We start from the raw sequence: 27,294 nt of genomic DNA, 5'->3' as shown, positions 1-27,294 counted from the left end.
AGCTTGACATGTATACATTATTCACTCTAGATGGAGGGTAGCACAAAATTCAAACCCAAGGTCTCTGGTTCTGTGAGACTTCATTCCACAACCATCACTACTAAAGCTATCCTAAACAAAAAAAAATATTTGATATTGATTATTTATTAATATAGACTAAAATTTATTATCTATTTAATTTATTTTCCTACCCTACTAATATTGATACCAATTTTTTCCCTAATGAATAACTATTCAAAATTTTACTCGACAATAAAAAAAATATTTGTATACATTTACATTTTAACGTTGCATTATAAACTTCAAAGAGATCCGTTTGTCCCGTTATGTTGAGTAACTTTTCTTGTTGCTCAAAATTTCACTCAATGTTGACCATTGTTTTCTATGTTTTCTATTATAAATGATTGGTTTAATTTTTTAATATATAAAAAATAAAAAAATATTTGTATTACATTTTAACGTTGCATTATAAACTTCAAAGAGATCCGTTTGTCCCGTTATGTTGAGTAACTTTTCTTGTTGCTCAAAATTTCACTCAATGTTGACCATTGTTTTCTATGTTTTCTATTATAAATGATTGGTTTAATTTTTTAATATATAAAAAATATTATTTTAATTAAAATATATTTTAAAGATATTTGATTTTTTGAATTTGTAAATGAATTTTTTTTTTAAGTTTGGTAAGATTATATTTTTAAAATGTTCACATGGATTTCGTGAAGTAATTGAACTAGTGACTACATAATGGAGCAAGTTAACATAACACCTAATCACCGTCTATCCAAAACCAGTGAATGATTTTTAATTTATTTAAATTTTAATAAATAATTATATTTTAATGATATATTTGAAAATGATTTTTTTTTAATAATTTAGTTTTTATATTATTAATTGTTGGTATATTTATTATTTTTAATTGTCATTTGAAATGTATTATTCAATAATTTATTTATTTATTTTAATAGTTTTGGATGGAAGAATTAGAGCTATTAATTTGCAAGGAAAATTTTATCGGAGGATTTATTTTAGTGATTTGGGTTTAAAATATTCTGAAATTTATTTCGAGATTTAAATATCTATTTTTGTATGATTTATTTTGAAATGTGGGTATTAGTGCCTAGATGTCATTTTAGACTTTAAGAACTTTCCAATGATGTAAAGATCACCGTAATCAAACTTGATAATGTAAGTATCTCATTGAACACCATAGTAGTGAGTGGATGCCATGTCACCATCCATTTATTGTGCATCTAAAGCTAGACATGTATGTCTTGAACGAGATTGATAAAGGTAAAAAATTCTAATGTTAATTGTGGTTTGAGGCATATAAAAACCTAAACCCTAACCTTAGTGAACCTATCTTAAGTATGAGCTATTATAAATGGAATGGGCTCCATTTTGTTGTATTGAGTATTGTTTCATGGGAGAGTAGATAATTGAGAGTGGTATTTTGAAACAAATCAATGAAAATAGAAAATCCCATAGTAGAAAATGGTTATACTATCCATAATGATCACAATAACTCCGTAATGAATGCTCATTCCTTTGTATTTACTTTTCATTTTTAAAGATAAAACATATGTCTTAGTTTTGAGCTGAATTTTTCATTTGGTGATTTTTTCTAGAATATATATTTTGTTCATACTCTAGATAGTATGTTAATTATTTGTCTTCTTCATTTCCATTTCAAATTAGTTGTTATTTCATGCATTAAACTATTAACATTAAATTTAAATTCTACCTAAAATCAAAATATAAAAAAATATTCTAAAACATTATGATATTTATTGTAATAAGCTATTCTAATTAAGTATTGATAGTAATTTACAAAATAAACTTTTATCTTCCATTCTAATAATACAATAGAACTATGACAACTTTGTTAACTATTTGTAAAAATCGGATTCATGCTCTTTCTTTCCCATTTGAAATAAGCTAATCAATAGTAAGGAAGTTGCAGCTTAAAACATCTTAAGAAGACTAATTTCATTATTTGATCTCAAAGACTTAAACATTATGATCATTAAAGAACAAACTATAAAATAAAGTACTAATTAGCAACTATACATGGATACTGAATAAATTTTTAAATTTCTTTTGCATTCTAATTTTGTTGACAGCAATGGCTGTTTGAAGGCATAAGACTATGCAAGTGAGGCCACTTTGTATTAACCGCGATTAAGAAGTAGGGAAACCAAACTAGGTAATCATGTTGATGAGTTCAGAATGACACTTTATTTAATATGCCCTAAGAGAAGAACCAACAAGCACTAAATTTTCAACCAATTTATTATTTGGTAGATCACAAAGTTGTTGATGCAACTCTTGAAATAAATATGTTATTCCTTAGCTACGATGACACATAATCATATTCAATAGAAAATATTGAAATAGAGGATGGCCTCCAAATCTTTGATCATAATATATAAGTAACAATCAATATATATATAGAGAGAGAGAGAGAGAGGGAGAGATTTTCAAATTTCACACAATAAAAGAGGTTTGCATGCTAGATTAAAATCTAGGCTAAGAATCATGAAATGTGTAATGAAATATTAATTTATATGGCTACACTAGTAGATATCATAAAGCATAATAAAATATTATTGATCACAACAAAATTACTTGTTTATTTGATTTTATAATTTTGTCAATTTATTTATAAAATATTAAGAAATATAAAAACAAAAAACTCTTTATATAAAATTTATCATTATTTTGATTTTAATTTCTTTATAATAATAAGGATACTAGTTTGTGACATATATACCTATATACAAAATAAAATAAAATAAAAATAAAAGTGCAAGCTTGAAAATAATATATTTTTAAATTCATGTTTTTTTTTTGCTAAGGCAATAGCGGATCATTCTTATTCAATTAAAAAGAGAAATAATGTACAACCAATAACCTCAGTGATGGAGCTCACCAAAAGGACAGGCCTGCCCCAATCCACTGTCGCAAGACGACAAAATGAACCCAGGGACATGGCCCACCAAAACAAACCAACCGTCCAAAACTGACCGTTGGATCCTAAGCTAAAGATCTAGCAGATGAAAAACATATCGGGTGGCCAACAAGCTCACCTTTTAACCACCACATCGAACCCAATACACCTTGTAAACCATAATTTATAATCATATCGGGTCCGTTTTTGTCATAACCAGCGATCACTTTTACCGCCCGAAATCTACCATTTATGCACGATTCCCATGAGATCATGCAAACAGCTCGAAACATAATCGTTTTGTCAGTCCCACCAACATGCACGTTTAATCCTGGCCGTTGAATGCCCTTCCTTGATCCAACGGTTTGGGATCATATTGCGCAGACTAAAAGCACCAATAGTTAGCGTGCGATGAGGGCGGTATTTCCTCCCCACCCAAAGTAACGTGTCGTGTGGTGAGTGGAATTGCTCCCAATACACCCTATAAACCATAATTCATAATCATATCGGGTCCATTTTTGGCCCACCAGCGATCACTTTCACCACCCGAAATCCACCATTTACGCGCGATTCCCATGAGATCATGCAAATAGCTCGAAACATAACCGTTGTGTCAGTCCCACCAACATGCATGTTCAATCCTTACCGTTGAATGCCCTCGCTTGATCCAACAGTTTGGGATCATATCGCACCGACTTAAAGCACCGATAGTTAGCGCGCGATGAGGGTCGTATTTCCTCCCCACCTAAAGCCACGTGTCGCGTGCTGAGTGGAATCCTGGCCTAAAGAGCTTGTGATAAACCGAAAACCACCCAGAAGGTAGTAAAGCGATCACTGGAAAACAAATGGGGGTTTTGCGCCTACCGAGAAAGTCTGGATTCTAGCGCAAGGGCTTAAGGAAGATGAAGATCCCTCCTTCCGACCATCCCTCTAAGACTGCTAGTTTGTTGTTACCTGGGTTAAGGAGATTGACATAGACCTGCATTCTAAAACTGACCTCACATATGTCATAACAATTCATAATGAATCCAGATCGACAAGACCCCTTCTATGTGGCTTTGCTTCAGAAATTATGTCTCTTGATTTTTCCTGATGCTGCTATCGGTCACTGATGGCCGTGCATGAGCATCCCTCCTTCAGCATGTCATCCGTAATCTCCTCCCACCAGCAGCACAAATCTGTATGCTTGTTTCATACTCCCTCATTTGCAAGCCAGTCTGCAACTTTGTTGGCTTCCCTGCGAACATGCACCAACCTAAGAGTTCTTAGGCTTCGTAGGTGCACTTGGATTCTTTGGTAGACTTGCAGAAGCCGCCAGTGTTATGAGTTTTTCTCAGGAGTAGTGCCAGCATTTATCCTCTTCACTGATTTGATAACTAATTCCGAGTCAGCTTCAATGATGACATTGTGAATGTTGTGCTTGAGCAGTATTTCCAGGGAAGATTCCATCTCCATGAGCTTCGCCATATTGTTGGTTGCTTCTCCTAGATAATTGTGGAAGATGATTTGTATGTTTCCTTCTTCATCTCTCAAGACCCCTTCATAACCAGCTTCTCCTGGATTCCCCTTTGAAGCCCCGTCTATGTTGAATTTTAAAAGCCATGAGAAGGGGGTTGCCAAGAAGACTTGTTTGTTAAGGTCTTCCTGTTAATCTGCATAGCACCTTGAGGGGGATGAACCTTGAGCTCTAACTTTAAATTCATGTTTTCAAAATACATGCATCTCTTTCATTTTTATTATAAATCTTATCATCTTATCTACTTCTATAAAAAAAACATATACCATACTAATATAGATTAAGATTTACCATCTAAATAAAAAAATTAATTATATAAAAGTTTTCAAAACATAGGCTAATACTAAAACTCTCATAGCTAAGTTTATTATCATATTTAGAAATTTAATATTAAAAAAAAAACTTATATTTAAAAATATTTAATTAACATTAAAAAACAAAATTCTTCATTATTTTATAAAAAATATATCTGAATATTCAATAATTTCATTAAAATGAAAATAGAGATTGTATTTAGTAAAAAAGAGGGTTTGTAATTTTATAATTCTACAAAATTTATAGACAATCATAAACACAAGAATTTAATTTGATTTCAAATTAACTATAAAAATACGTTAAATCATTCTTTTAAGTCAATGTATTATTATTTTTCATAGTTGTATTTCCGCCATTACATCATGAAAAATGGACACTATTCATCTTCCAATCACATTATCACGGGAAGAGCCAATTTTTCGTAATATTTTCTTTTTAAGTATTTTATTATATATCTTTTCATATCAACATATCAAATAAATTAATAAAAAAAGAAACTAAATAAATAATTTTCTTTTCAAAATAAAATTAAAAATAAATATAAATAACGAATACTATTTAGAAATAAACAATAAAACATTATTTCTACTTTTTGAAATATATTAAAAATAAAGTAAACATGTAACCACGATGACTAAACACCTCACTAATGAGTCATTCACTTTTTAAGCAACCTAAACTAAACAAGGGGTTATAACACAGTGATTATGATAGGCTTAAGACTCAATCCTTCACTTCCCTGCCTTTTGAGAACATGTCATCTTTTGCATAAAAGTGGAAAACGACTGCCCATTTACTGTTACACGATGAAATTTAAGGTATTTCCAAATTCATCTTCGATTAGAACCAACTCATCGCCATCCTCATCCCGCTCAAATAGCCCACTAATGGGCGGCCCCTGCCCATCCACCTCAAACAACTCACTTACAGCCAGCCCATACACCCGAAACAACTCGCTTAGGTCTGGTCTATCGTCATCTCGCTCAGGTGCCACTTCAAATTCTTCTCGTGAATTCCTAATAAAGTTTTAAATCCTCCAATTCGTTTGAACTCATAGGGAAATCCTCCACTGTCTGCTCAACGACGACTAGATATTTGGCATCCATTAACGATGCATCATTCAAATTTATCAATACAATGTCCACAATTTTCTCCAGAAAATCCCAATGGTCGCTGAAAAACAAACGAATTCACTCTGATTATGAAAATTATGGGAATTCTAATAGGTTATAATCAATATATTATTGTTTTTATATATTTATATTGCCACTATTAAATCACACAAAATTATCAGTAAGTTGCAAATATTCAATTATAATCTAGTTAGTTATTCCATACTCGTTTTCTTCCATAAGAAGGAGCCACATATTTTTTTGATGCACAACTTGAAGTGAAAGACAAAAAATTTGAAGGGAGAACTACGATCCTTATCGAATGAGAGTACAAAGTAGGCCTTTTGTTGATCTTATCAGAATGAAGGGTAAACACTAATTCAAGGGATTTGATCAGAATGAAGGGTAAACACTCATGCAAAAACGGTACAATATGGGATTCTTGAATACATAATGATGCGACGTGATGTTGGTGTCACCATGTTTGCTGACCTGTGAAGGATCTGCGTCCTCCGTCAAATGAATTAATTAAAATACTTTGTAACTTGGAACTTAGATTTCCGGTGTAGATTCACCGAGCCTCAAGCCTTGAACCTCGATACGCTGTCCTTTAAGGACAACTATAGGCTCTAGGTCACGTAACCCCAAAGAGCTGCGATTAACTGCTAGGCTCGTGGGTGTTGGGATTTTCATATGATCGCATTTCCAGTGTCTCATTCCACTGTCCTTTAAGGACAACTATAGGCTCTAGGTCACGTAACCCCAAAGAGCTGCGATTAACTGCTAGGCTCGTAGGTGTTGGGATTTTCATATGATCCCATTCCCAGTGTCTCATTCCAATTTATTTTAGTTTGATCCATAAACTGTTATGGATATTTGGACAACTTATCACAATAGATATCATAATATTATATTTAAAATCTGAGATTTTACACTATTACAGTTTTATTTAATTTCTAGATCTGTAAAATTAATTGTGAGTAGTGTTAGTACATTCATGTGAAAGTAAATCAAGCATAAAAGTAGAGAATGATAAAATAAGCTCACACATACATAATACACAAGATATGTTCTCTCCGAAACTCTTTCAGAAGAAAACCCAACTATAAGGTGAGGTCGCTTCGCTCTCTTTCTTTGTTTGGAAATATGGCTACAGATACAAAAAAGTAATGCCTCTGGCCATGGGCTGCTGCAATGGACATATCCTCTCTGTGTACTCTACCTCCTATCTTTCATGGCTATCTTTGCTTAGCTATGGAACAAAATTCTCATGAAAGAATGGATTGCCTTTTCCTCCTAGTGGTCGGTTATAACATAGCCCGAATGTCTACTAGTGGTTAAGTTGGACTACATCAACTCTTAATTAGAGTTAGAAAAAAGACTTTTCTAGAGTCTTTTACATCGCAAACATGTGGCTAGTCCATTTTCCATGAATAATGGGCGCTGATGTGACATCCTCCCGAACTATAGGAGTGTAAACAAGAAGGTCAATTTTTGAGTGGCATAACATTTTCATACGGATGCCGATTGACGCGATTCTTGCATCGCTGGAAATATTTAAGAGTGTAGAATAACATGAAAGTGTACCACTTTAGAGTGACAAATTTTACCCCAAAAAACGTTGTTTGATGCCTCAAAACGCTCCCGGAAGGTTTCAGAACCTATTTCACTAAACTGGGCCCCACCGGTAAAAACAATGCCGTGAGCTAATTCCCCCACTTTTTCCACTCCAAATGCATCGATATGGATGAAAAACAATATAATGATCCAATTCAGATCACACCTCCCCATTTTAGGAGGATTTTGGTCCCCAAAAGCCTTTACTGAATGAGGTGAGGAAATTTTCCCTCCACCTTATATCTGGTGTACCATTTAGCTTTGCATGGAAGTTGTCCCTTCAACCCAATCTACCAAAGTTCGTGTTGCCCATGTCTTGTAGTTCTGAAAATCTTCTACAAAATTGTATCTTCTGTCAACTCAGCCTGAGCGTCTAGTGCCAAATCCTCCACAGAAGGTAGCACCTGTTCCTCTTTCTGATATAGTATGAAAGGCTCATAGAGTTTCAAATTATCTAGATTTACAACTGATTAAATGTGCATATATGGTGGTAAACTGAGTTGATAGGCATTATCACACACCTTTTCCAGTGTCTCAAAGGGACCATACCTTAGAGCCTTGATTTTCTTACCAGGTCCTTGTAGCCTCTCCTTGTTCAACTGTAAGCATACTCTGTATCCCACTTTGAATGATTTCTTTGTTCTGTGCTGATCATGCATGACCGTATACTTCACCTACAACTTTTGCAGTGATTCCTGTACCTATAAATGGATCTACCTGGTCTTCTCTATAAATTTTTCAGCCCTCAAAGCATCTCCTGTAAAGTCTTCCTTCACTCCTTGTTGCCCATATGCAATATCCAAAGGTGAAAGTGGAAAATATCCAAAAAAAGTTTCAAATGGGGACCATCCTGTAAAAGTGTAGACTGCTCTGTTATAATAATGTTGTATATATACCATGTTTTCATCCTAGGTCTTTGGATGCTTTTGGTTGTAACCCCTCAGAAGCTGCACCAAAGTCCTAATGACTACTTTTATCTACGTATCTATCTATGGATGAAATGTTGTATATCTCTTCAACTTCATGTCCATCTTCTCCCACAATGTAGTCCATAATGCATTTAGAAATCTTGCATCCCCATCTGAAATGGTGCTCTTTGGTATCCCAAAGTGAAACCAGACCCATCTAAAGAACAAGTTTGTTTCTTCTTGTCCGCCGATGGTATTTTTACATGGCATCAAAACACACATCTTGCTGAACCTATCAACTACCATGAATAGGTAGTCATGTTCCTTCCTGGTGGTCAATAAACCTTCCATAAATTCCATGGAAATGCTTTCCCAAGGACGAGTAGGTACATGTAATGGATGATACATACCCTATTTCCTATTGCTAGGGTTGCTGGTACAACAAAGCATACATCCTCTTATGAACCTAGCTACCTGCTCTTTCATATTGGGCCAATACACATACCTCTGCAAGTTAGCCACAGTGTTTTCTACACCAAAATGCCTTGCAACCTTGCAGGTGTGATCCTCTCTAATCAGCTACAAATGCTCTCCTTTAGGAACCCATAGCTTATCCATCTTGTAGAGTAACACATCCCAAAGATGGTAGTCAATGGTGTTGTCGCCATCGTGCACAAGACTCTAACTCTACAACTATTTATACACCTCCTTGAAGTCTTCATCTTCTGAATATGCCTCTATGTATGCATCATGGATGAATGGCTCCATCTTCATAAGAGTCCCTAAAGTTGTAATATTTGATGTGGGTGGCCTTGAAAGCATATCGACCAACTTGTTTGTGTTGTGCTTCTTATACTTGATCGCGAAATGAAACTGTTGTAAAAACCCCATCCACTTGTAGTGACCGGTCTGCTGTAGCTTATTCTGGGCCTACAGGTACTGTAACAGCTAGTGATCTGTGTGGATTATTATCTAATTTCCCATCAGATAGTGCTTCCACTTCTTCAAATATTTCACCATGGCATAAAGCTCCTTGTCATAGGTAGGGTAGTTAAGAACTGAGCCATGAAATACTTCAAAATGGTAGCAAACGAGCCTTCCTCCTTGCATCAAGACAACTCCCATAGCATATCCACTCGCATTTGTCTCCACTTCAAAGGGTCGTTGCAAGTTTGGTAATTCCATAATTGGTGCTTGACTGAACTTATTCTTTAACTCATCGAAAGCCTTATGTTACCCTTTTCCCTACTGGGAACTCTTGCCACTTGCTGTTATGGGATGGAGTGATACTACTACCACTGAAAACGAGGCTATGAATTTCCTCAGGTATTGTGTTGCTCCAATGAAACTCCTAACCTTAGTAACATTAGTAGGCACCCACCATTTCATGATGGCCTCTATCTTGGAAGGATCTATCTTCAATTCTCCTCTACCAATCACATATCCCAAATACACTAAATATTGCTACGCCAACTCACACTTCTTGAGATTTTCTAGCAGCTCGTGCTTCTTCAATTTTTCTAGCATCTACATCAAATGTGAAATATGCTCCTCCCAAGTAGCACTATATACCAGTATATCATCCAAATAGACAATAACAAATGAATCTATAAAAGGGCTCAGTACATCATTCATTAATCTCATAAATGTAGCTGGTGCATTACCTAGGCCAAAAGGCATAACTAACCACTCATACAAACCTTGCCTGGCTTTGAAGGCGGTCTTCCATGTATCTTCTTCTTTGACTCGAACCTGGTGATATCTAGACTTCAAGTCTAGCTTGGTGAAATAATTTTCTTACTACAACTGATCTAGCAGATTGTATATCCTAGTTAGGGGGTATCTGTTCTTGAGCATGATTTTATTAAATGCCCTGTAATCTATACACATCCACCAAGTCCCATCCTTCTTTGGCACAATAATGCTAGGTGACCCACATGGTGATGTACTCAATCAAATGACATCTTGTTCCAGTAGCTGCTACAATCGTTTCTTCACCTCACTTGCTTATCTAACAGACTATGTGTACAACCTAATATTTGGCAATGGGGAGTCTGGTAAAAGCTGGATCTCGTGCTCCACTTTTCTTTTAGGGGATAACCCTTTAAGCTCTCAGAACACGTCCTTGTATGCCTGTAACAACTCCTTCAATCGTTGTTTTTGTTTCTTAGTACACCCCTCTAGGGATGCCTTGCCTCTTATTAACTCCTCTACGGATTGACTTTCTCTTAAAAATGACAAAACATACTTCTTGTTGGAAATGATCAATTTCTTGGCTTGGTTGGCACTTACGAGTGAAATTTTCGACTTTCCTTTGTGTGCGTTTATGATAATTGCTTTTCCATACTTGATGAGACGGTACTGGTTAGATTTCCTCATGAATATTGCATCACGCATGTACATGTATCAACTCATTAACATGACTCCACATATGTCAAGGGTAATCAGATCTAGATCTACTTCATCAATAAATTTAGCATTGATAGCAAATCTAGTTTTACATTGTTTTGTTACCTTCAGCTCTGCATCCTTACTTACCCATCCTAGTGGATATGAGAGTGGATGATTACGAAGTTCCAGCCCCAAATTATTGACCAAATTTGTTGCAATGAGATTTTCCTGTGATCCCGAGTCAAACACAGCATCAATCTTCATCTTATTGACCTGTATATTTACATGGAAGAGTTTGGTCATTTCTTTCACTTCATGTTGCTGAAGGATACTCAGATTCACCTCCTTCTACACTAAGGCATAGACGATCTTCTCATCCATGTTTGAGATTCTTTCAACTTGGTTTCTCGAATCAGTGGACATGATATTCTTCTTCTTATTATCTTTCTTCTTGTTCTTCGGGTTTAGCTTTGGATGCAACTTCCAACACTTATCCTCTATATGGCCATCAAGGTTGTAGTGGTTGCTAGGATATTTGCATTCATGTGTTGTGGCTGCCATCTTTTTATGTTTCCCCCTTTTTTCTTCTTCTTTCTCTCCTTAGAAGTCTTGTTTCTCCTTTTGCTTCAATCAACTTGATTGCGCTCTTTTCATCCCTATGTTCTCTAGGTATTGTGCTTCTACACAAGCTTTGTCCACCATTTTTGGCTTGAAAAACATCACTTGCTCACGTACATGACAATACAGACCCCCCAAATACTTGAGGAGGACATCTGGGTTCTTTGGAGAGATAGCCCAAATTATAGCCATCTTTCTAAATTATGTGGTGTACTCTTGCATGCTTTGGCCTGACTTTTGCGTGAAGTAATGCCACCAGATCCATTGTTCTTCCACCTACCCAATGGGATAAAATTGTGACTTAATGATAGTTTTGAAATCCTTCCACTTATTCATTGGAGGCTCTCCCTCCAATCTCAAGGTTTCTGTGTGGCTCTCCCACCAAGTCAGTGCATGGACCTCTAATTTCGGCTGCACGAATGAGATCTTCTACCCTTTCTCTATCTGATGGACACTGAAATAAGCTTCCAGTTGCTGCAATAAGTGGTTCAGCTTCAGAGGGTTGATCTCGCTGCAGTACGGCTTGATATCAAATTTTTATTCCACTTTAAATAGGGATTGGTTCACGACACTTGAATTGGGTTGATCTTTTCCGGGTTCTTTCTTCGGCTCTTTATTTGCATCTTCCCAACCCCCCTTCTAATATGTACTCTGCATTTTAACCCCCTTCTCCTTTAAATATCCCCTGCTTATTTCTTAGGGTCGACACGAGGAGGTTTAAATTGTAGTTTATATCTGTGACTTGTTCTTCGAGCCGCAAAAACCTCACCTCTGCAAGATCATGAGGTTCATTTACGTATTTGTCACCCATGATTAGGGTTTTATGATTTTCGGCCTTGTTGATCTAGATCCCTACTATCTCCAAAAAATACCCAAAGAAACCTACTCTGATACCAAATGAAAAGTAAATTTCCATGGATATTCCACTAGACAACTCATCACAATAGATCTAATAATATTATATTTAAAACCTGATATTCTACACTATTACAATTTTATTTAATTTCTAGATATGTAAAATTAACTGTAAATAGTGCATGCATGTAAAAGTAAATCAAGAAGAGAATTAGAGAACGATAAAATAAGATCACACACACATAATGCACAATATATGCTCTCTCGGAAACCTTTCGGGCGAAAACCCAACCGAAAGGTGAGGCGCTTCGCTCTCTTTCTCTGTCTGGAAATATGGCTGCAAATACAAAGAAATAATGCCTATGGCCCGTGGGATTCTATAGTACACAGATCCTCTCTGTGTACTCTACCTCTTAGATCTCCTAGCTATATTTTCTCAACTATGGAACTAAATTCTCTCGAAAGAATGGAATACCTCTTCCTCCTAGTGGCCCGGTTATAACACAACAAGATAGCCTACTAGTGGTTAAGTTTGAATACATCAAATTTTAACTAGAGTTACAAAATAAACTCTTGTAGAGCCTTTTACATCAAAAACACATGGCTAGCCACTTTTGCATGAATAATGGGGGCTGACGCGGCGTCCTCCTGAACTATAGGTGTGAAAATAAGAAGGTCAACTTTTGAGTGACATAACATTTGCATACAGACTCCTATTGACCATATTCTCATGTTGTTGGAAAGCTTTATGTGTGTAGAATAGCATGAAAATGTTCTCCACTATAGCGGAAAATTTTTACCCCCAAAAAAAACGTTGTTTAATGCTTCAAAACACTCTCGGAATGTTTTAGATCTCGTTTTACCAAACAAGGTCCCGCCGGTAAAAACTGTCCTGTGAGCTGATTCCTCCACCTTTTCCACTCCAAAAGCATAGATTTGGGTGAAAAAAAATATATAATGATCCAATTATGATCACCTTCAAACATGACATGAACTGGTTTATAGGAACAAATGTGTTTGTTGTCGAATCTATCCTGTTGTCTCGCTCCAATTTCAACACTACATTGTTTCCCTTTACAAACCAACGTCCGAAACACATAAAATGTATTTGATGTCATTCAAATGAAACATGGGTGGCACCAATTTATAAGCTCAAACATTGCATTTGAATATTTATGACCGAGTTTTCTAATTCAAATAGCATGACATTAATGAATTGTGGTTGATGTCATTCAAGTGCAACATCGGCCGAGTGGGTTTACAAGTTCAAAATTTGAATTTGAATATTGAGCAGGTATTCAAATTCAAATAACATGATAGTATTGTTACGTATTTCACCTGATACATCATTTTGTATACAGTATTTATCAACAATTGAACTTGTGTCTTTCATTTCGTATGAGGACATTCCCTGGAAATCAATATCAGGTGGTGTGGTGGAATGGATGGGCATATGATACATATGCAAATGTGTTTTAGTGACCATAAATACAAATAGTCGAAAAGTGTTTTCCTAAAAAATTACGTATACAGATTGAACGTAAGTAGATGTGAGACTGCCCATGTCTCGGTATATATCCACCATGCAATGATTAGGTTGCAACATGCTATATAATATTATCCCATGCATGCATATCATTTGTACTATCCTATTAGGCTCTCTTAGAGGGTATTAAATAATGAATGGAACTGGAAATATTGCTTGCCCTATAGAAGTGTGTCAGTCAGATGCTTTTCTGGTTAATTCATTTCACACACGAAACAACGATGTCTAATCCAATCTTACTTGTCACTTGTACCTACACAGATAAATGCACTCATCTATGGTCCAACTTATGAATGCATTTTTACATGACACTATGTTAATTAAATATCATCTTGCATTTTCTACCCATTTGTGCTTGTAGTTTCACTTTGGATTTTTGTTGCATGACCACTCCATTGTTCCTCTATTTCTCATATTTATTATTTGAGGCGAGAATCATGGCTGCCCTATCTTTGAGAAAGAGGGAAACACTGAATGAAAGATGAGAAGCGTAGTTTTCCTCTCTAATAAAGAGGGTAACCATGAAATGTTTTTTTATGTGTTAAATCTGTACTAAGTTAAGGGGCGAGTTGTGATGGAATTTTCCATTCAAGCCTCTAGATTTCCTCTTGACTTCCACATATATTGGTGTGGTGGCTTCATGACATCCAATTTTACTAATGTGTTGGTTTATATATTTTATATTTATCATTTTTCATCATTACTGCGGGTGGCCAGTGGTACGAAATCATTATATCTAGTAGTGTATTTTCTCTTGAAAATAATTAAGATATTTGATAAAAGTGGGGATTTTATTTGAGTTTCCTACAAATTTAGAGCCGTCATTTTCTTCAGGCTTTGAAGCCTATGAAAATGCCATAGAGTGTCTCCTCTTGATTCTACCTCTCTTTTATTTCTCCCATGGTGAAGAAGCTAGTTGTTGCTTTGAATTTTCCACGGGAAATGTAAGAAAATACAGTAGAAAATGGACGAGCAGAAGAGGAATTCATGTCAGATATCTAATGGGAAATCAAAACGGAAGAACTGAAAAAATATTGAAGGCATTAAGCAATATTCCATGACCCAATGATTTGTGAAGAAGAGGAGTTACTTTGACTAAAGTGTTTATAATTTAAATTGGTGGGGTAAGTAAATGCTCTTTTTCTTCTTGACTAGCTGCGAGTGGGGTCGTATGTTGTTTTATCTTATGGAGGAATAAATTTGTGCAGTCATTTAATCTATATTTTTATTCCTTTCTTTTCCATTTTTGATTCCCTGGTGCTAACATTTTTGGTATGGAAGTAGATCATTTGTGTAACAGCAATGGTAAAAAATTCATGTAAAAAGAATATAATACCACAGTCATGGGACACGTATTCCAAGTTGAATGGTGGGAAAGACATCCTATTGGGTGTTCATTTTGGTTATTATGGTTAAAGAAAATTGGGAAAGGCAATGGCTAAGGCTTTGGAAAGGAAAAATGGAATTTTTGGCACATTTATTTATGAAAATAATGGAAATTAGGAGAAAAGGAAGGTTGTTATAGACATTTTTGTGCCTTACAGCTATAAGCATGAAATATCCATAAACCAAGGGATCCTAAGTCCCTAAAAGTGTTGTTCCAGCTCCTAAAGAAACAAGGTCAACAAATTACAGCTTCTCCTAGAAGTTCTCCACCAGAAACTACTCAAAACTAGTCAAATCAGGATCATTTCAGATGCTCCACTAGCTAGCTGCGTTGCAAAGCACCCAAATACACTGGCTAGGTGCGTTGCAATGCACTTGAATGCACTACCAGGGTGCATTGAGCGGAAAATGACAAGTGGTAGAGTCATTCCACGAGGTGGAGAGACAATGGAAGCTTCCAGAATCTTCTCCAATGACACTTGCCTCACTGAATTCGACCAGTGATGAGTAAGAGGCTCCCAGTCTCCAAGTGGAAGCAAGAACTGACAGAGAGAAGCCACTAATCAATTCATGAGCTGACTCATCCTCTTTGCATACATCTATATATGGATCCCTCACCAAGAGATCCAGAGGCTGGAATTTTTTACATTGCAGAGAATTGCTGTTGGTTTTGTGATAGACATCAGAGTATTGAGTGATTTATGCTTTGTTAGAGGTGAAGAAGGGATTCTATGCTGGGAGGTTGATGCTGGATCAGGAATCATCGGTTGTAACTCCTCCTGGATCTTCTTGCTTTATCAATAAAACTACTTGAGTTTCTCCTACATGCTTGTATATCACTGATGTTTGTTATATTTGTATGTTTAGCTTAAATCTGATCCTAAGCTTTTTATGAACATAAATCCATGTCTTTGTGTAGTTTCTTTCTTCTGTGAACTTGCAGGAACTTGGTGACGCTGGGCAAGTAAGGGAGCAGGTAACTGGAAGCTGTCAAAGAGAAGAGAGATTGGATCAAAGGACTAGTGCAAGACACAGGTTGGTTCATCCTATTCATCTTCGTTTATAGTTCATAAAGGAGAATACAAGAGTAGTTTTCCCTATTTGTTTCTAAGGTCTCTGTCACAACCCAGTGGGATAGGGTCGTTCTGAATAGACACTTTTCCCGAAAACAAAATGGCGACTCTGTTGGGGATTGTGTCTAGTTAGTTTGTTTGTGTTTCTATTGTTGTTCATCTCATAAACTTAGGAGTAGCGAATCGAACTGCATTTGCCATTTACAAATGCAAAGTAGACATCTGCTACTCTAGTCCATTCACTGGATCTGTTTATGATCTGAACAGCTGATTCACAAATGATCTGATTACCCTTTGTGATAGCTCTTAAACCTCTTGTAAATCAACCCTCTGATTGTGCATTACTGATTGCTTTTACCCGGCCAAAAACCATAGATTAAACTGCAAACCGTGACCCAGAACCCGGAGAGAATTCTCGTTTCTGCTCCAGCGCAGGCTCTGTGAAGAGACTCTGCATTTCAGCGCAGTTCCCGAGAGGGCTACCTGCGTTGCAATTCAGTTTCTCTGTGTAGCAGGTGCGTTGATCAGCTTAGCCCTGCCTAGCTGAGGTTCTTTGCTCATTTTTCCAGTTTTGCCTCTGATTTTTGCAGCCTGTGATCAGTGTGTGTGTCTGTTCTAAAGCCCCTTTTCTTTGCCTTAATTCCACCTCAGTTGTATAAAAGAAACTGTATTTGTTTTTTGTGTGTTTGTTACGTCATTTACAGTTTCCCATTGCGAAAGTAGACTAGTCATACTGTCGTCCTTGGATTTAGATCTGTCGTAAGTGTCGATTTTGATCTTAGGAGAAAGTATTTGCTGTTGACAGTCGATTATGCTTTTACTTTTGCCTTTGGCTTGAATTTGTGAATTTCTAGTGTCGAAACAAGTGTTTACTTCAAAATCATAAAGTGTCGTTATCGTCTCTACCTTTTGATTTCGAAAAGAAGCTTGTTTGTGTTTTTCACTTGAAAGCGAATTCAAATTTGTACAACAACTTTCTTTTTAGGCATCAATATTAAGAAAGTGAAAAACAAATACATGCACATGTGCATTTGCATATTGACAGTCTGTTTGGCTTGATTTAGGAAAAGTGCATTTACAGTGTGCTCTTTGCTCTTTGAGAAAAGATTGTGTCTTTCTTTTCCCCTTGTAGCTAGGATTTTCATTGCTGAAAAGAGATAAAAGCTTGCTTATCATCTTTAGATTGCATTTTAGGAATTATATCTACATCTCGTGGTGAACCCAAAAGGCAAACTTCATAAGAAAGATCAACCTAAAATAAATTCAATGAACTTAACAATGCTTTGTAACTTAACGCACAACATTTAGAGGTCTAGGCTTGAGACGTATTCCGGCGTCGTAAAGCCTGGTAACTGTTGTCCTCACTGATGGTTGGGTGATTCCTCCACTTTGAGACGATAAGTGCCAGTACGGTCTTGTGCTCCCACGTACCGTCGAGTATATATTGGGAGACCCCTATAGGCTTAAAACCTTTTATCCATAGGAAGCCGTGTCGGCCGCCCTACTGATCGCAATGCACCGAACACAACATTCAGGAAGATTGACTGCCGTACCGTAAAAAGTATTCTGCAGTTTTGCGATTGGTTTGGTACTCCCTCTACCTAGATCTCCAGAGCAGTCCCTTTCGTTCCTTTTCAGACTCCTTAACGGAAAAGGTCCATCTGAGCACTTGTCACTTCAGGCTCATTAAAAATCGAAGGAGACTAGAGTCATCTTTTGTTTTTTCTCGACTCTTAAAAACTGAAAAAACAAGTTGTTTCAAAGCGTCTAAAATTTATTTTAAACGGAATAATCATCACCTTTCCCTCGTTGATCTTCGAAGTTAGTCTCACTTCATCGCAAGTTCTTGTAGAATCGCTAGAAAATATTTTGGATAGACTAGATATGTCTGAACAACCGTCGACATCCAGGACTGTGTCGTCCAATACAGCAGTGGCACAGCCTCCTACTGCTACTCCAACAATGTTCGATGGTATGCCATCTGTCCCGGCAAGTTATCTACAACAAGCCGGAGTCCAATCAGGGACTGTTTCGACGACATGGTCAGTTCCTATTTCTTCATCCGGATTATCATCTGGTATTTCTTATGTTGAAACTCAACAAATTGATCCAATGTGTCTTCAAAGGCCAATCTACCCTTTAAGTACTGGATTTCCACCATATGGAGGGCAGTATGCCTTTTCATTGTTCCCTCCCAGAGAACAACCATATGGGAGTTTACAACAAAGTTCAGGTCAAACTGGAATTACATCCAGCGGTTGGGTACCAATACTGCCTCAGCAACCAAGGGTTGTATATTCAATGCAACCAGTCCACCCTGTGTTGGATATTCCCACTATAACTGCTATGGTGACTGCATCGCAAGTACAAGCGCTACCTGTTGTATGTCAACCCCAAGTTTCTCAGGTTGCAATACAACAGCCTCTTGTCTCAACGACTCAATCACAACCTCAGGTTAGTGACTCCCTATCTGGAGCGACTCAGGCTCAAACAAGTACTATGACTCCTCATCTTGGTCAATCATCCAGTATTGGACAACAGCAAATGGTCCAACAACCAGGGCTGGTTCAATCTCAACAACTGCCATTCCAGCAATCATATCAAGGACCTGAGCAACAAGTCTTTGTAAGTAATGGGCAACCGCATTTTCAAAGCGGTTATCAACAACCATATTATAACGGTTATGCCCATCAACCTTGTCAAAGTTGCCGGCATCAAATACATTATGCTAGTATGCAAAGACCCACTGCTCAAGCGATTCCATCTTATCCTGGGTATGCTTCGCCTAACCTGAATCAACAGTTGCCCCTTGTAGCAACTCTAGATTTACCAGATCTAAACCGGCTGACGAATGATCCAATTGCTTATGCCCCTTGGTGGCCAGCGATTCCGCATAAACTTCCGTCAGATATTCCTAAATTTAATGGAAATCCGGGTGAAGATCCATCGAATCACGTGATGACCTTTCATCTATGGTGTTCATCAAACACCCTAAATGATGATTCGATAAGACTTCGCCTCTTTCAGAGGACGTTAACGGGTCCAGCGGCAAAATGGTACATTGAATTGCCTAGAGCTTCATTTGACAACTTCAGTACCTTAGCCACAACCTTTTTAACCCATTTTCAATTACCAATAAGGTACGAAACGGGAATAGAACTTCTTACCAACTTCAAACAAACAACGGCCACTCACATATCTGATCATATACATGAGTGGCGACGTCATCGTAGGATGGTAAAAACGTACGTCCCCGATCAGCTCCTAGCTGAATGGTTTATCAAGTCATTACTGCCTTCCATCACGGAAGATGTGGCAAAGGGGGGAGTCGTAACAGAAGAGCAAGTTATTGCTCGTGCACAATATCTGGACTTGATTTACACTCAGTCCGGCACGCTCTACAACAAAATACCTGACGCCCCTAGACCGGAATTCTCAATTCCTCCTCCTCCTAAATCAAACAATGACTCTCATGTCGGCGATGACGTGATTGGCACGATAGACACGAAATCAACAAAGGCTACATCTAAAAAGGCTGTTAAGATTTCCAGTCAAAATGCAAATGAGGAACTTCTTGCCTCGGAAGTAAATGCCGTGTCGACCGACAAGGGCAAACAACTGAAGCAACCAAGGGGCAAGAAGAAAAAGAAAGGGAGAAAAAGGAAACCCCCTGTGGGGTGTCATATATGCGATGAGGATCATTGGACGAGAGATTGTCCACATATATCTGAAGTTAAGAAACTCTTTAAGAGTTCAAAAACCTCAGCAGTATTGACTGATCCGTTTCCAAGCCCGGGAACCAAACTGGTTGCTAATCAAAATGCTTCCCGATCCCAAGTGCTTATGTTGTCTATCTCAAAGCAGCAAAATGATGCTTTGGCAAGGAATAAAGATTACGGGAATCCACAGGTGTCGAATAACAAGTCTAATGAACAACCTAGTAGTTCGACAACAACTTTGACCAAAGTTGTGCCACCCATCATTCCTGAACAAATGATAAAGTCGCCAAAGGGAATAGTGCACAAATCGACATTTAATCCTCGTGCAAAAATAGCACAGAATTATAATATAATAGAGGACCTGGCCCAATCGCTGTCCGCTATGTCGACACTTGAGGTACCGCAAAATTGCCTCTCCCAAGAGCAAGCTTTATTATCAGCAATAGGTGGGATTGATCCAATGGATTCCAATCTTGTGGCCTTTGATCATAAAGGATATGACCCTCAGTTACCAGCTCAACTAGCTTTCCTTATTCAAGTGAAAGCCCTCAACAAAACTGTTCATCGAACAATTATTGATGAGGGGGCATCTACATGCATTATGTCAATGAGTTGCTGGAAAACTTTAGGATCTCCAACCTTGTCGCGATCTTCGACGACATTAAAAGCATTCGACGGAAGGACATATACACCATATGGTATCCTAAGTAACTTGAAAGTTGAACTAGGAGGGAAAACAGTAGAAATTGATGTTGAAGTAATCAACGGAAACCTTGATTACAACATCCTATTGGGAAGACCCTGGATATATGCCATGGCCACAGTTGTGTCGACCTACTTCAGGAAGATTGCATTTCCCTTCCAAGGAGGAATTACAATCGTCGACCAACAAACATTTCTCCCCAACAGTTCACAAGTTACGGGAAGCATTCCAATGATCCATGGAAGCAATCATTCGCTCCAAAATATCGGAGTAGGTCTCCTAAAAGACCCTGCCTTAATGGGTACTTTTTCCCTACCGCCTCCGAGTAATCTAGCGGAAGTGGCCACAGTGGAATATGAAACCTTCTATATCTAATGGATTTGGACTCCGAGGATGGTTCTTATCTCGTGTCAACCTCGTTAAAAAATGAAACAAGGAGTCATGAGGATAGTTCTTTTACTGTGTCAACCTCATTAAAAAATGAAACAAATCCCCTTTTCAAATCTCAAAGGTAAACCTTCATTCCAACCACCGATTTGAATACAATGAAGCTTGGGGGCCATGCACCTCGATTTGCGTTATTATGCTGGGGGCATGCAAACTTATCATCGAGCAGTTTTAGCGCATAGTTCAAGCTCGTTAAAAAATAAACATAAGACACGAGCAAATGTTTCCACCCGCGTTTAAGCTCGTTAAAAAATGAACTATCCCCCGGTAAATAACCACCGTGAATGAAGCATTTCAGCCATTAAAGCCTTGGTCATGTTTGCACCATCACCTCCACTTTTCATTGGCCGATCATTCACCTCCATTTAATTGTTTACCCATTTTGAGGAACAGCTGCGAAGAGTGATTTCACTAGCCATCCTTGTGACACTGCCGTGATTGGAAAATTCTAAACCTTACCTGGAATCAGCTGCTACCCATTTTATCACTCGTTCCTCAAAAGACGAGTCTTCTTTAAGCTCTTTTCATCTGACTCGTAAAATATGAAAAGATTGCCGAGTTTTGGCCTTCCAGCTCGTTAAAGCGACAGGAAGTGCTATCCCTCCTCTAGATTTTAATCTTTTTGGACCTGAGGGATTATTGCACAAAAAGATCGAGCGCTTATTTTGTTCGGCTCGTTAAAACTATCGAAAACTCATCCCTTCTGTATTGTTTTATACTTTTTCGGACTTAAGGGATTAGATGAAAAAAAAGGAATTCCGGAGTTATCTTTACGTACTTTTTCAGACTCTCTAAAAATGAAAAGGACCGAGTTATCTTTGTCGTTAGACTCGTTAAAAAGATTAATAGCGACAAACTTGTCTTTAGGCGAGAACGAGTTTCACTATTGCTAGGCTCGTTAAAACATAGCGATCGGTTTTCCCGAAGGGAAAATTATAGAACAAGCATATGTTATCCTCCTCAAGCTTGACAAAAATAAAGAGGTACTGGTCAGCAATGACTGGGGAAAAATTGGGAAGAAAACTCAAAGAAACTTTATTGGTAGCAAGTCGCTCTTGAACATGAAACTTCCACTCCGTGCCAGAGTCGGGTTGGGTTGTTTCATTCACCGGTCACATCACCATGGTCACGCCATACCATCCACATTTGGGGTAAATGCTACCGATCCATCACATAAGTGTCGCCGACATGTTCAAGAGAAGTCATCCAGAGAAGTCACCCGTGTCCCGTCCACTACCATACATTATACTTCATTCTTTCATGACCGCCACCCTGAACCATATATCACCAGATCGTTTTCACCTCCATCAAAATCATTTGCTCCGTTCCGTGTCATTGATGTGGGATTCATTAAGGCCCTCCTTTGACGGATCGCTTCTTGTCGACATCAGCTCATTATCCAAGAAGTTGATCTAGGAACACCCCATTCAGTACTTTGAAGCTTGCATGCCTCAATGGAAAGTTTCTCACTTCCGGCGATAGGTATACATCAATGACCTTCGACCGAAAGGTTTTACGTGGTGTTCGACGCCAAGTCCTTTATTCACACCACGTGAATTGTACTGCAGTACCTTGAGGGTCATTATCATTATCGGTGATTCCTCTTGCGCTTGTTAACAGTTTACATCATTCACTGGTAATCAAGCGATGTCTTTCCATGTTCGAATTCAAAACATTTCTCACATGGATCGACTTGTACTTAGAGTGAAGATCGGACGAGATTGAAGACCCCGGATCTAGTTTCATCCATCCGGGCTACGATATATATTCAGGAAAAATAAAGACATTGAAATGTACAGCATTGCAGCACAGATAATCATCCTACCAAAAGGATGATGACTTCATCAGAATCATCAGTCTACCATCAGACGATTGTCTGTCCTATGTACATGAAAATGAATTTATAAAGCTGAGCATGGGAATGCCCGCCTCAGCTAGATCATGAAAACAGTATGAAGATAATGTATTGTATTGTATCTTATTACAGGTCTCCTCCCCAGCATTAGAAGAACTTCGGATCCTCCTAATAAAGCATTTCACCCGATAAACGGCCTCATACTTTAGGGGGCAGCTGTTATAGACATTTTTGTGCCTTACAGCTATAAGCATGAAATATCCATAAACCAAGGGATCCTAAGTCCCTAAAAGTGTTTTTCCAGCTCCTAAAGAAACAAGGTCAACAAATTACAACTTCTCCCAGAAGTTCTCCACCAGAAACTACTCAAAACTAGTCAAATCAGGATCATTTCAGATGCTCCACTAGCTAGCTGCGTTGCAAAGCACCCAAATACACTGGCTAGGTGCGTTGCAATGCACTTGAATGCACTACCAGGGTGCGTTGAGCGGAAAATGACAAGTGGCAGAGTCATTCCACGAGGTGGAGAGACAATGGAAGCTTCCAGAATCTTCTCCAATGACACTTGCCTCACTGAATTCGACCAGTGATGAGTAAGAGGCTCCCAGTCTCCAAGTGGAAGCAAGAACTGACAGAGAGAAGCCACTAATCAATTCATGAGCTGACTCATCCTCTTTGCATACATCTATATATGGATCCCTCACCAAGAGATCCAGAGGCTGGAATTTTGTACATTGCAGAGAATTGCTGTTGGTTTTGTGATAGACATCAGAGTATTGGGTGATTTATGCTTTGTTAGAGGTGAACAAGGGATTCTATGCTGGGAGGTTGATGCTGGATCAGGAATCATCGGTTGTAACTCCTCCTAGATCTTCTTGCTTTATCAATAAAACTACTTGAGTTTCTCCTACATGCTTGTATATCACTGATGTTTGTTATATTTGTTTATTTAGCTTAAATCTGATCCTAAGCTTTTTATGAACATAAATCCATGTCTTTGTGTAGTTTCTTTCTTCTGTGAACTTGCAGGAACTTGGTGACGCTGGGCAAGTAAGGGAGCAGGTAGCTGGAAGCTGTCAAAGAGAAGAGAGATTGGATCAAAGGACTAGCGCAAGACACAGGTTAGTTCATCCTATTCATCTTCATTTATAATTCATAAAGGAGAATACAAGAGTAGTTTTCCCTGTTTGTTTCTGAGGTCTCTGTCACAACCCAGTGGGATAGGGTCGTTCTGAATAGACACTTTTCCCGAAAACAAAGGTGAAAGATCATAGGTTACATGTGAGGAGGAAATTGAAGGAAAATAATGGAAAATGAAGAAAATAGAGGCCTTATTGATAAAAATGCTTCTGAATGTCAGTTGGCAAACTTGGTTAGTTCAGTTTTGGAACTCTCTCATTATTCTTTCTCTCTATCACTCTTGGACACTTAGAGTTTCTTGGAGAACTTGGGTATTGGATCAAGAAAGGAAAAGAAGGCAAGGGGAAGCAAAGATCAAGCAAGGAAGAGCAAGATAAAGGAGCTACAATAGGATTATTTGCAAGTATCGATTTTCATGTGTGTTTTCCTTGAAATATTTGGCATGCATGGTATTGCATGTGGTTCTTTGTTGTTATGGTATGGATTTTACCAGGTGTGACAGTGTTTTCAGCCTAGCCTTTCCATTTCCAGATAGACATGGTGTGATGGGGTTCTCATGTTTTAGTTGAATTAGATTTCATGATGGACTGAAAGTTAAATGAGGTGGATCTCTGAAGGAAAGAACATATGGCCTAGTGATCCCTCAATCAGACTGTGGATTGCGGTAAAGCCACAAGCCTAGTGACCCCTGAATCAGATTTTGGGTTGCGGTAAATCCAGGTATTGTGTGCCTCGGTGGACTTAGGTATCCTTATTGGTAAATGGAAGGATATACAGTAAATCCTAGAGGTGGTTTCCCTTGATTAGGCCTAGAAATCCTTCTTGGTGAATGGCGGAATATACAAGAAATCCTAGAGCCTGGAGTCTTAGTTTAGGGCCTAGTGATCGTTGGATCAGACTGTGGATTGCAGTAAATCTTGAGAGATTAGGAGTCAAGAAAATTCCTTATAGTGTAGTTGGATAAATCTGGTGGCATCAATGCTTTTTTTGGCTTAGTGATCTGGTGGAGATCATGGTAAAGCCTCTTATTACATGTTTATTGTATTGGCTTAGTGATCTAGTGTGGATTGCAGTAAAGCCTGGTTTCTATGATGAGGGTGAGGTGGTTTAGCCTTGGGATTCCCTAGTTGGTTCTTTTGGTTTGAGTCACAGATTCATGTTTGGAATATGTCATGGGGGTGATTTGATGAAGGGATATTTGGCTCAGCCAATCAATGGTCGGGTGGAACGTGGTAGTCCCATAGCGGGTTGGATTTTGCATTCATTAAAAAGAGGTTCTTTCCTTGATATCTTATGTATAAATGTATTGGTTTATATGTGGATTTTATGGTTAATGTATCCTTGATATTTCCATTATTATTATGCTAGTTATAATAATGTATTATGATAATGATGGTGTATGTATTTCCTCATGTTTAGATTGGTAAATGAATGAACAATGTATCTATGACCTAATAGATGATAATGCAACCAATGATATGAGGGATCAATGTTTTTTAGCGATTCTCAGATAAGTATCAGACCCCTATGCTCATATCTCCTGTTTACTCTCGTAGATTACATATTTGTGATATGTTTGATGAAATTCCTATCACGGTTAGTAGGGGTCTAGTCAAGTCCTTGTTCAAGTAATTCCATTTGTATCATTATTCCACTGTTATATTTCATATTTGAATGTGTCATTTAGTTTTGGGTTGTGACCCGGGCTTTGGGCCTGAAAACTTGACTCAGATCCTAGGGATGCCGGTACAACACTAAGTAGAAAAGTCCCTGGACGCTAGCATACCATGTGGTGGGAGAATCTAGGGGATAATTGGTCTAAAAACTCAATGGGACACAATGGATGGTTATCTAAGAGGTTGTGATGGTTCCTAGGAGTCATGTTGTTGATGTGGAAGGTCTATATGGCATGTTTCTGTCGGTTCCACTTCATTAAAGTGACTTAGGAGGTCAAATCATACCATAGTAGCCTCTCCTCACATGTTTACCTCGGTTTTCCGGTTAGTTGGGTAGATGTGGGAGGAAAGTTCTATAGAGTGGTATCAGAGTATGGTTCACCCCTTAGACTGAACCATACTCTGATACTAATATACTTTGATAATTTGTTGGCCGGATAAATCGATCTTGCGGACAAGGCTGATCTCCCTAGTATCAAAAGATATCTAGCAACAAGCAGGACAAGCAAATCTATCTTTTTCTAAACATATTGTGATTCATTAATGAAAACTATAGAGGTGTTTAGGCCCTACCCTAAGTCCAATGCTAGTTTGCAGTAGCCATCCTTCAACCATCCGAAAGAGTTTACTTTTGAGAACCTACAAACACAAACAAGCAAACATCAAATAACACCTGCATAGCTAATATCATAAATCATGTCCATTATGGTGATCAAGGAATCCACAAAATAAACCATAAAACACAGCTTATTGAGAAAAATAATTTTTTTTGTATTAACTTTGAAATAGAAGAATCTTACAACCTTTGGTGCCTTGATGTTGTACAAGCTCTTCCCAGGGTCTGAAACAAGAATCTCATTTACTTTAACAAGCCTCACACACTTCCAAATGAGATTAAAGAGGTATGTAATCTCTTCTCACAAAAGCTCAATTAGGAAGACTAAGTTCCAGTAGCATTTCACCTCAAAAATATTCAGTTTTCAACCTCTTCAGTAACCAGCGCAATGCTCCATTTTATAGTGCAGAGGAAGGAGGTTACAGGTCCACCTATGAAAGGATAGAGTCCTCCTTCAAAAGGATAAGCTCCTCACATCAAGGGGTTAGCTCCTTAATGTATGGGATGCATGAACCTTAAGGAAGCGAACTTGCCACCTCAAGATTCCTTCTAAAGGCTTCTAGAAATGACTCAAAGTGAGTTTTTAAGAATATACTTGCACCTTTTTTACTTTTACAGGGGTCTGCACCCATAACACAGAGACAGAGTGGTCAGGTGCACAGGGGACATGACCTTTAGGTGGGGGACTGTAGGCAATGCTAAGAGAAAGTGCAGAACCAGAGTTTTAGAGACTTTTGAGGACTTTCTCTTATTTTCAAGGCTTGATATGAAGAACTGAGGCTTAAGACTTACAAAGGATGAAAGTATTTGTGGTAGACTCACACAGATTGCAAAATGTCAAGGTGACAATTTTT

The sequence above is a fragment of the Pinus tabuliformis genome, chromosome 6, assembly GCF_031772625.1.
Source record: "Pinus tabuliformis cultivar Carrire ecotype Pingquan chromosome 6, CPIR1, whole genome shotgun sequence".
In the NCBI taxonomy this organism is placed as follows: Eukaryota; Viridiplantae; Streptophyta; class Pinopsida; order Pinales; family Pinaceae; genus Pinus; species Pinus tabuliformis.
This window is presented reverse-complemented; position numbering follows the sequence as displayed.